Here is a 16450-nt window from a genome sequence, read left to right as displayed (position 1 = left end):
GAAAGTAAAGACATAATCCCATCCCGTTACGTATCAGAGCACCTAAGACACACTTGTGAGAAGTCCACTCACGACCGCAACTAATCCTGGTTACCTGCAAGTTACCCATACGAAGAGCAACATTTCCAAGCAGAGGGGTGAGATTTCTCAAACAATAATATAAAGCATATAAATCATATAAAGTACATTCAACAACTTAAACATCTTATAATTCATTAATCATATCTAACAACTTAAACTTTCTTAACTAGTGTCACTATTCTTCCTATATTAGTCATATACTTCATCTTATATTATCAATAATATCACATACATCATCACATATCATCATTAGTAAACATGTAGCATCATATCATAAATCACATAGCATCATACCATAAATCACATAGCATCTTATCATAAATCACATAGCATCTTATCATAAACAACTTCATAATCAATCATCATAAGCAACTTCGTAATCAATCATCATACACATCATAATCATTCATCATCTTAAGCATCATAATCATTCATAAAGCATTCCATTAATAGCTCATCAACTTGACATCTTAACATCTTAACATCTCGATAACTTGACATCTTAACAACTTGACCTGACAATGCATCTAGACTCGACTATGCAACTCTTAACGTCTTAAACCATCTTTGATCATCATGAAAATGCAAATGCATGTGGTACCATTTTAGGGTATAAGCCCTCATCATCGTGGTTGAGCATAAATATACTCCTAGGGCATAAGCCCTCATCGTCGTGGTTGAGCAAAAGCTCAATCGTCGTGGTTGAGCAAAAAGCTCCATCGTCGTGGTTGAGCAAAAGCTCCAGGGCATGAGCCCTCATCTTTAAATGAGTATGCATGGACTCAACATCTTACGTCTTAGAAAATTTATGAACATCTATGACATCCTAACATCTTGATATCTTGACAACATAACATCTTAACAACTTGATGACTTCATAACGACTCGACGACTTAACAACTCTTATCATCTTAACGTCTTAACATCTTGACAACATATGGATCACATAAATAATTCATGTCATATCATAATATAACAATATCAAATGATAATAAACAACATCTTAAAACATCATATTCATCAATCATAAACAACTTCATATAACATCGTATTTAAACATCGACAATAATTCACTATGTATCTTTGTAAAAACATAATAAATTATCCACAACATATTTTCATGTCAAACCAAAGCTACTGGAAAGATATCACAAATATCAACAACTTTCATGTTTAGAACAAAGATCAATTCAAAACAGAAACATATGAACAAAACGCAAAAACATGAAACAGAGAATGTTGTCACCGTACAATTTCGCTAAGACCTCCCTGTAGTATTTTAATCATAACTCAAAGACCAAACATCATTTTCACGTCAAACCAAAGCCAATAGAAAGCTAACAAAATTATCTAAAACTTTCATGTTTACGCCTAAGACCAATTCTGTACTGATCAATACCAGTTTTCATTTTAAATTCAGAAAAGTTGTGCTGAAAGTCCATAAAAATTCACTGTGACCTACGTGCAGTAATTTGACCATAACTCAATTTCTATATATCCTATTGACGTGAGACCAACGACATTAGAAATCTAACATCCATACCTACAACTTTCGTGTTTACACCTAAACCCAGTTCGGAACTTAAACTTGTCAAACTGAGACAATAAAAACGCGTTTTGCACATTGACAGCAAAATCGCAGTTCAGCTGCGATTTCGCTTTGGGGAAATCTTTTCCACTTCTTATTCGATCCAATCTCTCCAAACTTGACCCTAATCATTACCCTATGATTACCCTATCATTAGAACACTAATTATTCATCAACTTACTGTATGCAAATTCAAAGGGTTCTCAAATCTATTAACAACCTATTACAATTATTAAACCCTAATTCTTAAACTCACCAACATCTCATCCAATTCCATGGTTCTAACCTCAAAACTACATCCAATAATCGTCATATGGGTTATCTAAGGACTGTATACAATTTCTACATCAATTCAACAAGTTTTCATCATCTAATCATCAAATCTCTCTCAAAACCCTAATTCTCAAATTCTCACAAACTTTCCCCAACTTGTTAGAAGCAATCTAATGATTTAACAACTTAATATTAATGCAAGATAGTCTCACCCTCACCTTAGATTAATTCATGAATCAGCGGCAACGTTCTTCTTTCCTAAGGTCTTCTCCTCTTCTCTTCTTTCTTGTTCTCCTCTTTTCCAAAAAGCGGTTTTCGGTAAACTCTTTCTAACCTAAGCTTCTCTATTTATAATACTAAACGCTCTTCCTAAATCTATTTTGGCCCAACAACTTATTCTTCTTTCTATTCTAACCCCCTTCTTATTTCTCTTACACCTCAAAACTACTCTATTCCTCATAATCTTATTTATTTCTAAATTAAATATATCTCTCACAAATAACAAATATATTTCTACACCAAATAACAAATATATCTCTAACAAATAACACATATATTTCTACACCATATAACAAATATATCTCTAACAAATAACAAATATATTTCTACACCAAATAACAATTATATATCTAACAAATAACAAATATATATTATTCTAGTAAATACGAACATATAACATAACAAAATATCACTCATCAAAATAAATCGGCTAAATCATAAAAAGACATCTAATCTCAAAACTACGTCCAAATCTACTTACTCTAATAATTCTCATATTCTAATAAATAATAGAATAATGCCACATAATAAAATACTAACACCTCATATAAATAAATAAATCACATAAATAGACTCTAACTTAATAAAAATAATTAAATAAAAAGGAGGGCGTTACAATTATTACTACTAAATTTCATCCAATAGATAAAAGGACATGTTGCATAACATAATATTACTGCTAACACATTAAACCATTCAAAGATCTTTGACGTATCAATACAATAATTAACTTAGTAGTTAGTACCCATCCATTATGTAACACCCTCCTTTTATTTATATATTTTTATTAAGTTAGAATCTATTTATGTGATTTATTTAAATATGTGAGGTGTTAGTATTTTATTAAGTGACATTATTCTATTATTTATAAGAATATGAGAATTATTAGAGTAAGTAGATTTGGAGATAGTTTTGAGATTAGATGTCTTTTTATGATTTAGTCGATTTATTTTGATGAGTGGTATTTTGTTACGTTATATGTTTGTATTTACTAGCATAATATATTTGTTATTTGGTGTAGAAATATATTTGTTATTGTTAGAGATATATTTGTTATTTAGTGTAGAAATATATTTGTTATTTGTGAGAGATATATTTAATTTAGAAATAAATAAGATTATGAGGAAAAGAGTAGTTTTGAGGTGTAAGAGAAATAAGAAGGTGTTATAAATAGAGAAGTTAGTTTTTTTTAGAAAGAGTTTTACGTTAAAAACCGCTTTTTAGAAAAGAAGAGAGAAGAGGAGAACTCAGAGAGAGAACCCTAGGAACGAAGAACGCTGCTTTTGATTTCAGAAAAACAATCTAAGGTAAGGGTGAGACTATCTTTCACTAATACTAAGTCTGTAGATCATTAGATTGCATCTAACATGTTTTAGGATGAGTTTGTGAGATTATGAGAAATTAGGGTTTGCGTGAGAATTAATGATTAGATGATGGAAAACTGCTGAATTGATGTATGGGGGAGTCTCTATTCACATAAGAGTTGTATAAACATATGGGTAGTGATGGGTTTGTATTCTTTTTGTTTTCATGATTTTTATTATAATGAAACCTTTGTTAAATTTGTGTTCTCTTATGTTGCTATAACTATATGTTTGATTTATATCCTACGAAAAATTGTTGTTGATAGATAATTTATGCGAAATTGAAGTAGTATATGTTAGTATAATCTATGCATCATCTTCTGTCATATGTTTACATGTTTTGCTTTTTATCGATAGCATGATTTGTCACATTTGAATATGATTCAATTTAAAACCATGTTTTATTTTAAGCGATAAATTTTAGACACTTATTTTCTGGACACAGTCGAACAACAAGAGTCTTAATTCTGTTCGGTTTGAATATTTTAAAGGATTCAATGATAATGGTTATTCATTGTTTATAGTGTCTATTTGAGATGAGTTTTATATGATCTATGTGTGTACTGTATTGATACCCGTAAATAAAGATTTAGATCCTTGACATCATAAAATATTGAATCATAAATTTTGAATTAAACAATGCATTCCTTTTCGGCTTAAATTGTTGCTGCTATGTACTTCATATATCAAATTGTTGATATATTAGTAGTCAAATCTGATAGTCATGTATGCTTTATTATATTTTAATTTTATTTGATTTGAGAAATTAATTATATTAAAATAGCCCATGTTTTGTCTTGAGATATTAAATAATGAGTAAAGATGAATTATTTGATGATGTGTGTTGATGTGTAATTTATGTTTTATTTAACGAAGTGTCATTAGTGAATTATTTGACTAAGTGTAATTTGTGAACTATGTGATATTATGATGATGTGTTGATTTAACGATGTTGTATTTGACCATGGTGCTATTTAAGAATGTGTTATATTATGATGTTGATATGATGTGATTTTATAAGTGTTGCATATGTTGTTGTTGATCTTATTTAAGATGTAAATGTCGGTCTAGGTCAAAGAGTTTGTTAAGTCGTCGAGTCGTTATGAAGTCATCAAGTTGTTAAGATGTTATGTTGTCAAATGTTAAGATGTCATAGATGTTCATGAAGTTTCTAAGACGTAAGATGTTGAGTCCATGCATACTCATTTAAAGATGAGGGCTCATGCCCTGGAGCTTTTGCTCAACCACGACGATGGAGCTTTTGCTCAACCAGAGACGAGGGCTCATGCCCTAGGAGCTTTTGCTCAATAGCGACGAGGGCTTATGCCCTAGGAGTATATTTATGCTCAATAGCGACGAGGGCTTATGCCCTAGATTGGTACCACATGCATTTGCATTTTCATGATGATCAAAGATGGTTTAAGACGTTAAGAGTTGCATAGTCGAGTTTAGATGCATTGTCAAGTCAAGTTGTTAAGTTGTGATGTTTTAACGAATTACTTTATGATGTCTTTTAGTATGATGATATGTGACGATGACTGTGACTGCTATATGATGATATTTTGCTAAGATAAATGATGATGTTTATGTATTTAATTATAGTTGTTAAATTATAAGATGTTTATGTTGTTAAATGTAATTTATGATTTATGAGCTTAATATTATTGTTTGAGAAATCTCACCCCTTTGCTTGAAAAAGTTGCTCTTCGTATGGGTAACTTGCAGGTAACCAAGATTAGTTGCGGTCGTGAGTGGACTCCTCACAAGTGTGTCTTAGGTGCTCTGATACGTAACGGGATGGGGATTTTGATACTATTTTCTGTTCCTTTACGTATTGCTTTTGAAGTTTAAGAATTATTATTGAACTAAGATTTATGAGACTTTTATGATTAAGCCTGCATGCCAAGACTATTTCTATTGTTAAACTAAATCCGCTGCGAAGTTTTGAATTACTTATGTTAAATGATTTTGAAGAATAAATTGTTATTTATTCAGTTTATGAATTTTTAAGAAGTGTAGCATTCCGTTTAAAGTTGAATTACTCAGATTTTTTAATTATGAAATTTTTACGTTGGGAAAACGGGGTGTTACAATTGGTATCAGAGCAGGTCGGTCCGTCCGGCCAAGTAGATGAGTCGTGTGTCGTGTCGTCATGTTCTCTAGTTAGTAGTTATGTTTATTTACGTGATCATGTTTAACTGACTAACTTTGATGTGGTTTTGTGTTTTGTTTGAAGAAGCAATAACTAAATTTATTTTTTCTTGTGCTTTGAATTTCGAGGACGAAATTCTTTTAAGTTGGGGAGAGTTGTAACACCCTCCTTTTATTTATATATTTTTATTAAGTTAGAATCTATTTATGTGATTTATTTAAATATGTGAGGTGTTAGTATTTTATTAAGTGACATTATTCTATTATTTATAAGAATATGAGAATTATTAGAGTAAGTAGATTTGGAGATAGTTTTGAGATTAGATGTCTTTTTATGATTTAGTCGATTTATTTTGATGAGTGGTATTTTGTTACGTTATATGTTTGTATTTACTAGCATAATATATTTGTTATTTGGTGTAGAAATATATTTGTTATTGTTAGAGATATATTTGTTATTTAGTGTAGAAATATATTTGTTATTTGTGAGAGATATATTTAATTTAGAAATAAATAAGATTATGAGGAAAAGAGTAGTTTTGAGGTGTAAGAGAAATAAGAAGGTGTTATAAATAGAGAAGTTAGTTTTTTTTAGAAAGAGTTTTACGTTAAAAACCGCTTTTTAGAAAAGAAGAGAGAAGAGGAGAACTCAGAGAGAGAACCCTAGGAACGAAGAACGCTGCTTTTGATTTCAGAAAAACAATCTAAGGTAAGGGTGAGACTATCTTTCACTAATACTAAGTCTGTAGATCATTAGATTGCATCTAACATGTTTTAGGATGAGTTTGTGAGATTATGAGAAATTAGGGTTTGCGTGAGAATTAATGATTAGATGATGGAAAACTGCTGAATTGATGTATGGGGGAGTCTCTATTCACATAAGAGTTGTATAAACATATGGGTAGTGATGGGTTTGTATTCTTTTTGTTTTCATGATTTTTATTATAATGAAACCTTTGTTAAATTTGTGTTCTCTTATGTTGCTATAACTATATGTTTGATTTATATCCTACGAAAAATTGTTGTTGATAGATAATTTATGCGAAATTGAAGTAGTATATGTTAGTATAATCTATGCATCATCTTCTGTCATATGTTTACATGTTTTGCTTTTTATCGATAGCATGATTTGTCACATTTGAATATGATTCAATTTAAAACCATGTTTTATTTTAAGCGATAAATTTTAGACACTTATTTTCTGGACACAGTCGAACAACAAGAGTCTTAATTCTGTTCGGTTTGAATATTTTAAAGGATTCAATGATAATGGTTATTCATTGTTTATAGTGTCTATTTGAGATGAGTTTTATATGATCTATGTGTGTACTGTATTGATACCCGTAAATAAAGATTTAGATCCTTGACATCATAAAATATTGAATCATAAATTTTGAATTAAACAATGCATTCCTTTTCGGCTTAAATTGTTGCTGCTATGTACTTCATATATCAAATTGTTGATATATTAGTAGTCAAATCTGATAGTCATGTATGCTTTATTATATTTTAATTTTATTTGATTTGAGAAATTAATTATATTAAAATAGCCCATGTTTTGTCTTGAGATATTAAATAATGAGTAAAGATGAATTATTTGATGATGTGTGTTGATGTGTAATTTATGTTTTATTTAACGAAGTGTCATTAGTGAATTATTTGACTAAGTGTAATTTGTGAACTATGTGATATTATGATGATGTGTTGATTTAACGATGTTGTATTTGACGATGGTGCTATTTAAGAATGTGTTATATTATGATGTTGATATGATGTGATTTTATAAGTGTTGCATATGTTGTTGTTGATCTTATTTAAGATGTAAATGTCGGTCTAGGTCAAAGAGTTTGTTAAGTCGTCGAGTCGTTATGAAGTCATCAAGTTGTTAAGATGTTATGTTGTCAAATATTAAGATGTCATAGATGTTCATGAAGTTTCTAAGACGTAAGATGTTGAGTCCATGCATACTCATTTAAAGATGAGGGCTCATGCCCTGGAGCTTTTGCTCAACCACGACGATGGAGCTTTTGCTCAACCAGAGACGAGGGCTCATGCCCTAGGAGCTTTTGCTCAATAGCGACGAGGGCTTATGCCCTAGGAGTATATTTATGCTCAATAGCGACGAGGGCTTATGCCCTAGATTGGTACCACATGCATTTGCATTTTCATGATGATCAAAGATGGTTTAAGACGTTAAGAGTTGCATAGTCGAGTTTAGATGCATTGTCAAGTCAAGTTGTTAAGTTGTGATGTTTTAACGAATTACTTTATGATGTCTTTTAGTATGATGATATGTGACGATGACTGTGACTGCTATATGATGATATTTTGCTAAGATAAATGATGATGTTTATGTATTTAATTATAGTTGTTAAATTATAAGATGTTTATGTTGTTAAATGTAATTTATGATTTATGAGCTTAATATTATTGTTTGAGAAATCTCACCCCTTTGCTTGAAAAAGTTGCTCTTCGTATGGGTAACTTGCAGGTAACCAAGATTAGTTGCGGTCGTGAGTGGACTCCTCACAAGTGTGTCTTAGGTGCTCTGATACGTAACGGGATGGGGATTTTGATACTATTTTCTGTTCCTTTACGTATTGCTTTTGAAGTTTAAGAATTATTATTGAACTAAGATTTATGAGACTTTTATGATTAAGCCTGCATGCCAAGACTATTTCTATTGTTAAACTAAATCCGCTGCGAAGTTTTGAATTACTTATGTTAAATGATTTTGAAGAATAAATTGTTATTTATTCAGTTTATGAATTTTTAAGAAGTGTAGCATTCCGTTTAAAGTTGAATTACTCTGATTTTTTAATTATGAAATTTTTACGTTGGGAAAACGGGGTGTTACACATTATCATGAAACAAACCAATTGCCACATACATGTGTTTATGTACTATAGGTTGAAATTAAACACATTGTATCGTCGAATCAATAATCCAGATAATAAAATATTAAAATCAAATGTTACCTTTAGCAATAGCCACATACATTATGATTTGTCTCCAATTCAAAAATAAAATAGAAAACTTCTCAATTTATCGTTGATCTTGAACTTTTTTTCTGTGCAAAGTTGTATCACCCTTTTTCTATCTGACATTCATCAAGTTGTATTATGTTATAGAATGATATACAATCATCAATATCTCTGTTTGGCAACATATCATTAACTTTCATTGGCTTTTCTATAAAATATTAATCAGCAATGTGTTTTGTAACATTTTATATTTTTACATAATTCGTAAGTTACTATTGTTATTAGTATCATGGATAAAAAATATCTATTTAAATTTGTAGATATTTATCTCATCAGTACAAAGTTCATGAAACAAATAATATAGTAAATTTCATACCAAGTTTTGCTTTCATGTGACACGAGATTTATTAAAGGTTGTGGTCCTTATTGTATCTCACTTTCACCACATTCATTGCTATCATTTCAAAGTATTGTCGGTTGTTCAATCGAACGAAGGATCTCTTCTTTTCTATAACAACATATATTCATTTCCATTATATATATATATATATATATATATATATATATAGATGACATATACTATGAGAATGACTACTTTATATGAGAATGATGAGAATGAATCTCAGCCATCAAGATCAAAATAAATGGTCTAGATTAAAAAACTTATTTTAGATAACACATATGCTTTCCACATGCTATCCTCAATCCATTCAACTTCTCATCTTCTCTAACCTTCAATCATTTGTTCTTGCTCTCACGTTACTCTTCATCACCATTATCATAGTGAAATCCATATATTTTAATTGACAATAAATAAAAAATAATGCTTCTTTGTTTTCGTAAATTAATTGGAGTATAGGAGATGTTCAATTTACAAAAAACCAGAAACAGTGAATGAGTGTAGATCCAAAACAAACAAACAAAATTGAATTCAAAGGAAATTGTGTTTATATAGATCCAAAACAAACAAACATAATTGAATTCAAAGTGCCGCACCGTGGACAGATCTGTATAAACATGAATCAGATCTCAAGTGCCAAACCCAAATCTAGGAAACATTTAATTAGTTGAAATTAATCTGTGATCGCACAATCTCAATTTTTTTTAATTTCATGAAGAAGAGCCATGAATTGGTATAGATATAATGGTTTTTTTGCTTTACCGATCCATGAATTATATGAGGAAACAAGATATGTAAATGATAGCAGAAATGGGGAGAAGAAGATGAAAAGGGAAGTGAGTTTATGAGAATTGATATAATAAAATGAGGTACATATGTGACTTTTTAATTTCATCCATTTATTATTAATCTAATGGTTGATGATCATTCTCATATAAGACAGTCATTCTCATAGTATACATCATCTATATATATATATATATATATATATATATATATATATATATATATATATATATATATCGATCTTTACATGTAAAGTATTGAATATCAAACACTGTATATTTACAATTTACGTGTTTATCATACAACATACAACAATAAATACAATTGAACATTTTTTTTTGCACAATTAAATGATTTTCTACAAAATTCTTTGACAAATAATGTATGGATGTAACATTTGTTAGTGTTGTTATTATTTTGTTTATAGTCTATTGTGCAATGCATATAATTTATGAATGTTAACAAATGTCATAATATTACCCTAAACATTTTATTGAACAAATAATGTATGAATATAACATTTTATTTATAGTCTCTTAGCTTCTATCTCCATCTCACTCATTTGTTTTTTATTATACAACCTTTTTAAACAAGGAAAAAGTTTTTTCAACACAAAAAGGGAGTGTTTAACCTCAACATTCATAAATTAATTAGTTTTTAACTCTTTCGTAATTACATCAGATTGTAAACAAATATGTAAACGAAAGAAAAATAGAGAAATTTGTACCAAATATGTAAACAGAATTCACAAAATTATGTCACTTTACAACTTGTGCATTGCACACCCCCGCTCATCATGACATTTTATTGACATTGATTCCACGGTTGATTAAACAGCAACTGCCACGTACATACGAGTACAGTTTTGGATCAAATTCGATTTGGAATCTATTAATATATTGCTAAATTTGTTTTGCTGTTTGTATGTTAATGATTTTGTATTTGAGAGGCTGCATGCATGTGCATTGTGTTAATATTAAACCACATTTAAATGGTCTTAGCATTTCTGTCTGTTTCCAAAATTATCTCTATTTCTTAACAGAAAAATTAATTATCCTTACTAGACAATTAAATATTAGATAATCCTGTAGTTTATTAGACTTCACCGGTCCGTTTAACTTGTTTCTATAATTTATTTATCTTGTGTTTTGTCTCATTTCTCTCTCTAAAATAAAATTCTTCTTTTTAATATGCAAAAGAATCCATTTTTTACGGCTCTAATCTATTTCAACATCGGAGGATAATTAAATTTACCCGTCTTTGTTTTTTAGTTTAATTAAGATGGAGGAACGATGCAAGACACTTTGCACGATGGAACACTGCAAGACACTTTACAGACATTCTTTTGCTTTACAAAAGGTTAAAGGGCATGAGCTACTAAGGTGTCCTAAGGCCATTGCTGAAGAAATGAACTCTTTGGTATTTGAATTATGTGGTTTTTCTGTCATTTTTATGTTAGTTTGTTTAAGTTATTTTCTGTCAATTAATGGTTCCTAGATTTTAATTTAATAATTTGTGTACAGACACATAATAATCAGGCCTCATCCATGCTAATTGGTCTTCCTAATGGATTCCCTGCTAGAAACGTACGTACGCGTTTTTTTTTTCTTTCTATGTTTTAAATTTGGATGGCAGGAACGCTAGATTGTCTAATACAGAGATCTTTTTATGTTTCTTTAAAGTACAGCAAAGAAGATTGTATCTATGGTCAAAGACATGATCGATACCGGTATCCTTCGTATACCGTATGCTTATGAAGATGAACATGGGTCTACAATTGGCGGTCGGGAAATGCTCAAAAATGAAAGTAAAGAGATGCAGCGCCGTGAAGGGGACATATACTTTTTTTCAGTTAGGTTTAATGTGGAGGTAAGCTTTGCATGTTTCGATTTTTCTTTACTTATCATGTTTGATAATGCAATTCAGTAAAGAGATGCAGCTGCTACATATGTTTTGATTCTATCACTAAATTATTCAAGTGCATGATTAGTTTTGTAGTAATAAGTTAAAATTTATTTGTTAAAACTAATGTCTCTAAAATTTTTTTTTTTTTGCAGAGGTACGTCTGTCGAATGCGTCGATTGTTTCGGTAGCTTAGAGGTTCATCCAGAGGTTCCGCAGGTTAGCTAATGGGTTAAAAAAAAATACACATTCATTGTTATCATTTCAAAGTATTGTCGGTTGTTCAATCGAACGAAGGATATCTTCTTTTCTATAACAACATATATTCATTTCCATTATATATATATATATATATATATATATATATATATATATATATATCGATCTTTACATGTAAAGTGTTGAATATCAAACACTGTATATTTACAATTTACGTGTTTATCATACAACATACAACAATAAATACAATTGAACATTTTTTTTTTGCACAATTAAATGATTTTCTACAAAATTCTTTGACAAATAATGTATGGATGTAACATTTGTTAGTGTTGTTATTATTTTGTTTATAGTCTATTGTGCAATGCATATAATTTATGAATGTTAACAAATGTCATAATATTACCCTAAACATTTTATTGAACAAATAATGTATGAATATAACATTTTATTTATAGTCTCTTAGCTTCTATCTCCATCTCACTCATTTGTTTTTTATTATACAACCTTTTTAAACAAGGAAAAAGTTTTTTCAGCACAAAAAGGGAGTGTTTAACCTCAACATTCATAAATTAATTAGTTTTTAACTCTTTCGTAATTACATCAGATTGTAAACAAATATGTAAACGAAAGAAAAATAGAGAAATTTGTACCAAATATGTAAACATAATTCACAAAATTATGTCACTTTACAACTTGTGCACTGCACACCCCTGCTCATCATGACATTTTCTTGACATTGATTACACAAGAATTTTGATCTTTACACTGTAGATTGAGAAACTGCAAAATATATTTATATAAAATAAAATAAAATCAACATTTATTATGATGATGATGATGATAATAATGATGATGATGATAATAATAATAATAATAGTAACAACAACAACAACAACAACAACAACAAATACTAAGATATTTCGACACATTTTCACCACACAAAGATCGTGTAATCTAACATAGACATCATTTTTGTTGACTTTTTTGTTATTGTATAAGTTTTTATATTTATAGTTTTAACACTTGTGGTTTTTTTTCCCACAGATTATGTCTTTCTTAGAGCTATTTTCCTTTCTGCCACAACGCTCTGCATAATGAGTACTACCTCTGACATAACCTGGTTTGCTCGTGTTCAATGCGTACGTAAGTTTCTAGCAAGGAATCCATTAGGAAGACCAATTAGCATGGATGAGGCCTGATTATTATGTGCCTGTACACAAATTATTAAATTAAAATCTATGAACCATTAATTGACAGAAAATAACTTAAACACACTAACATAAAAATGAGAAAAAAGCCACATAATTCAAATACCAAAGAGTTCATTTCTTCAGCGATGGCCTTAGGACACCTTAGTAGCTCATGCCCTTTAACCTTTTGTAAAGCAAAAGGATGTTTGCAAAGTGTCTTGCAGTGTTCCTCCGTGCAAAGTGTCTTGCATCGTTCCTCCATCTTAATTAAACTAAAAACCAAAGACGGGTAAATTTAATTATCCTTCGGTGTTGAAATAGATTAAAAAATGGATTCTTTTGCATATTAAAAAAAATATTTTAGAGAGAGAAATGAGACAAAACACAAGAGAAATAAATTACGCTTTGCATAATGAGTACTACCTCTGCATAATTGGTCTTCGGCGGATATCTAGAAGCAGGAAATGAGTTTTTATTCACAATGCTCTCAATTGTTTGCTCGTGTTCAACTTGGAAAATCCACTTTCATTCTACGAAGTAATTCGGGACATCGTTCAAGGAGTTCGTGGGAGCAATCTGTAGAAACCTAAAGTTCATGTCATTAATCTGTTTAAAGTATCGTAGAATTCTCTGATAGGCATTATCTTGGGACATGATAATAAACCATAGTTTTTCGTCAGGTATTCCACTGATCCATAAAGTGTCCCAAATCTTTTCTAATCCCATAAAAGTATAGCCTTCTGGATTTCAACATCTGCAGAATTTGGTCCTAATTTTGTAGGAAAGAATTTTACAACATCCTTCAAATTTCGAACTCTTCTTGATTCCTTAATATTTCCATAAGCTAAAATTTGGGGGATTTCATCCTCCTTCCGAATCACTTTTGCTAAATTGAAGAAATATATTAGCCCTTTCACTAATCCCTCTTTTATTATTATCTCTTCATTAGCCACAAATTCTCTAATTAAACTCATCCTATTTGGGCTTTCTTGAATAACTTTTGGTATTTTAATCTGAAGTAATCTAGTGTTTTCAGTATCCCGCACAAAACACACTTGAGGTGTGAAGGTGAAAGGTTTAATCAATTTTTTCAGGAGCCATCTTATATATAAATATGTTTCGAAATGAACGGATAAATCAACACATCCTTTAGAATACAATGCTTCAACTGCTACTCTTTGTAGAGCACCATCACATCGCTCTAGATAACCGAAAATTCTTGGATTACATAACTCCCTCTCAACGACTTCTGGTTGTTCTGTCAACACAATTAATTGAATCAATACATTAAATATGACAATATATTGCTATATTTTGTTCAACTTTATACCTACCAAAACGAATGCGATGAACAATGATACCGGTTGTATCCACTCTTGCAGTGAGATTTTTCTGCACAAATTTTATCAAAAGTAAAACATTAGTCTAAATTTTATTTATGTAGAAGGGATGCGATTCGTTTTAAGAAAAATACTAACAGCAATCAGTTTTGCAATCTCGTGTTTTTTTTGTGTCTGATATTGTTCCGCATTTCAAGTGTGTAATATACTCTTCTCCCAGCAATTTACCATAAAATAAAAACACATTATACCTAGTCAGTTGATAATGACGCGAACCTTAGGCCTACTCATGTTATTTACATTTTATTATCATAGTCGAGCTAGTAGTGAACACATTAATGAAAAACAATCAATAAATTCAGATACCAGATAATCTAGAACAAATCAAGGTTATAAATTGAACTGCAACTAGAATCATCAATTAGCATATTCGTGCAACAAGTGTTGTTAAAAAAATTGCAACTTATATGTTTTAATCCTTGTAAAAATTACAAAATTATTATTGCAATATTGCTAGTAATGGACATGAGTTTTTCTTACACATTTCAATAGTTACAAAGACGACCAACAGTTGGGCTAAATACAAATAATTGTAACACTAGTCTAAAGTGTATTAATATGTGAACATGAAGGTGAAATATTGTATCGTAAACAAATTAATTTTTTAACATGAAAACCACAAAAAAAAACCAAATTTAATTCAAAATGCATTGCAACATTATTCAAATCTTCAACAATAGACGAAAATATTGAGATGAAATTACCACAAAAGTCATAGGGTATAAAAATCAAATTTATATCTTTTGTTTTTTTTTTGAAAGAAATTATATCTTCTTAGATAATAACAAATATATTATAAAGCAAAAAATAGATATATCAATCTATTTCGACCAATTGTCATTGATATTGTTACAATTTGTTCTCCGTCATTTGTTTCAACATTATCAAAACCTACCCAACCGATTTTCTATAGTTTAGAATCACTACTTTTTATGTTTACAACCGTACTCTTATTCTCATCAAATGAAACATACTTATTTAAGAAATTAGTATAATCAAAATCTATAGGTAAAATAAAACCTATTAATAAGACACATGTTAACATATAATTTTTGGTTTAACATAGACCTACAAAGTCATGACCATAAGCTATTATATCAACAATGTGAAAGAAAAAAAAATAAACGTTAAATAGCTTCAATATATCCATGTGAATATATCTAAAAATGGTAATTAAAGAATACATTTTTTTGTTAATACATATCATGTTGATTTAAAATCAAATCATTTTTACTAATTACATAAATATATATTATAGTTACTGTAGTTATACACCTGAGTTGTAAACATAATATTTTTTCACTTAAGTAAAACTTAAATAAATACACTTTGGAGTAAAAAAATGTATGATTTGAAATTGAAGAAAACATTTTAAAATCATTATTCAATATTCGAAATAAACGGTTGTAAAAGAGTTTGTTTTGAAATTAATTTGTAAAAATGATTGTAAATATGAATAATAAGCTTGTGTTAGGATTAGACATCGTCAACTATTCATTCAATGCTTTATGTTGATTGATTATATACTTTTTAAGATTTGATAATGTTTCCACCTGCCCGTCATTATACGTTTCCATGTCTGACAAACGACGCGAAATCCATTGTATCACTTGCATTCTGATGCTAAGAAAAACATAAAAATTGATTTAATGACATATGCTCGGAAATTGCATGTGGATGCAAACCTAACTCTATGTGTAGGCATTACAATCTACACAAGACTTAATTCATATCCCTTAGATAAAAGTTGATGTCTCGCACTTTCTAGATAAAAAATTTATTTTCAAATTGCACACCGGAAAAAGTATTAAGAACAAAATTAGACCAAAA

This window comes from Medicago sativa, chromosome 4 (genome assembly GCF_051527215.1).
Source record: "Medicago sativa cultivar Bolivia chromosome 4, Bolivia_mono, whole genome shotgun sequence".
Classification (NCBI taxonomy): Eukaryota; Viridiplantae; Streptophyta; class Magnoliopsida; order Fabales; family Fabaceae; genus Medicago; species Medicago sativa.
This window is presented reverse-complemented; position numbering follows the sequence as displayed.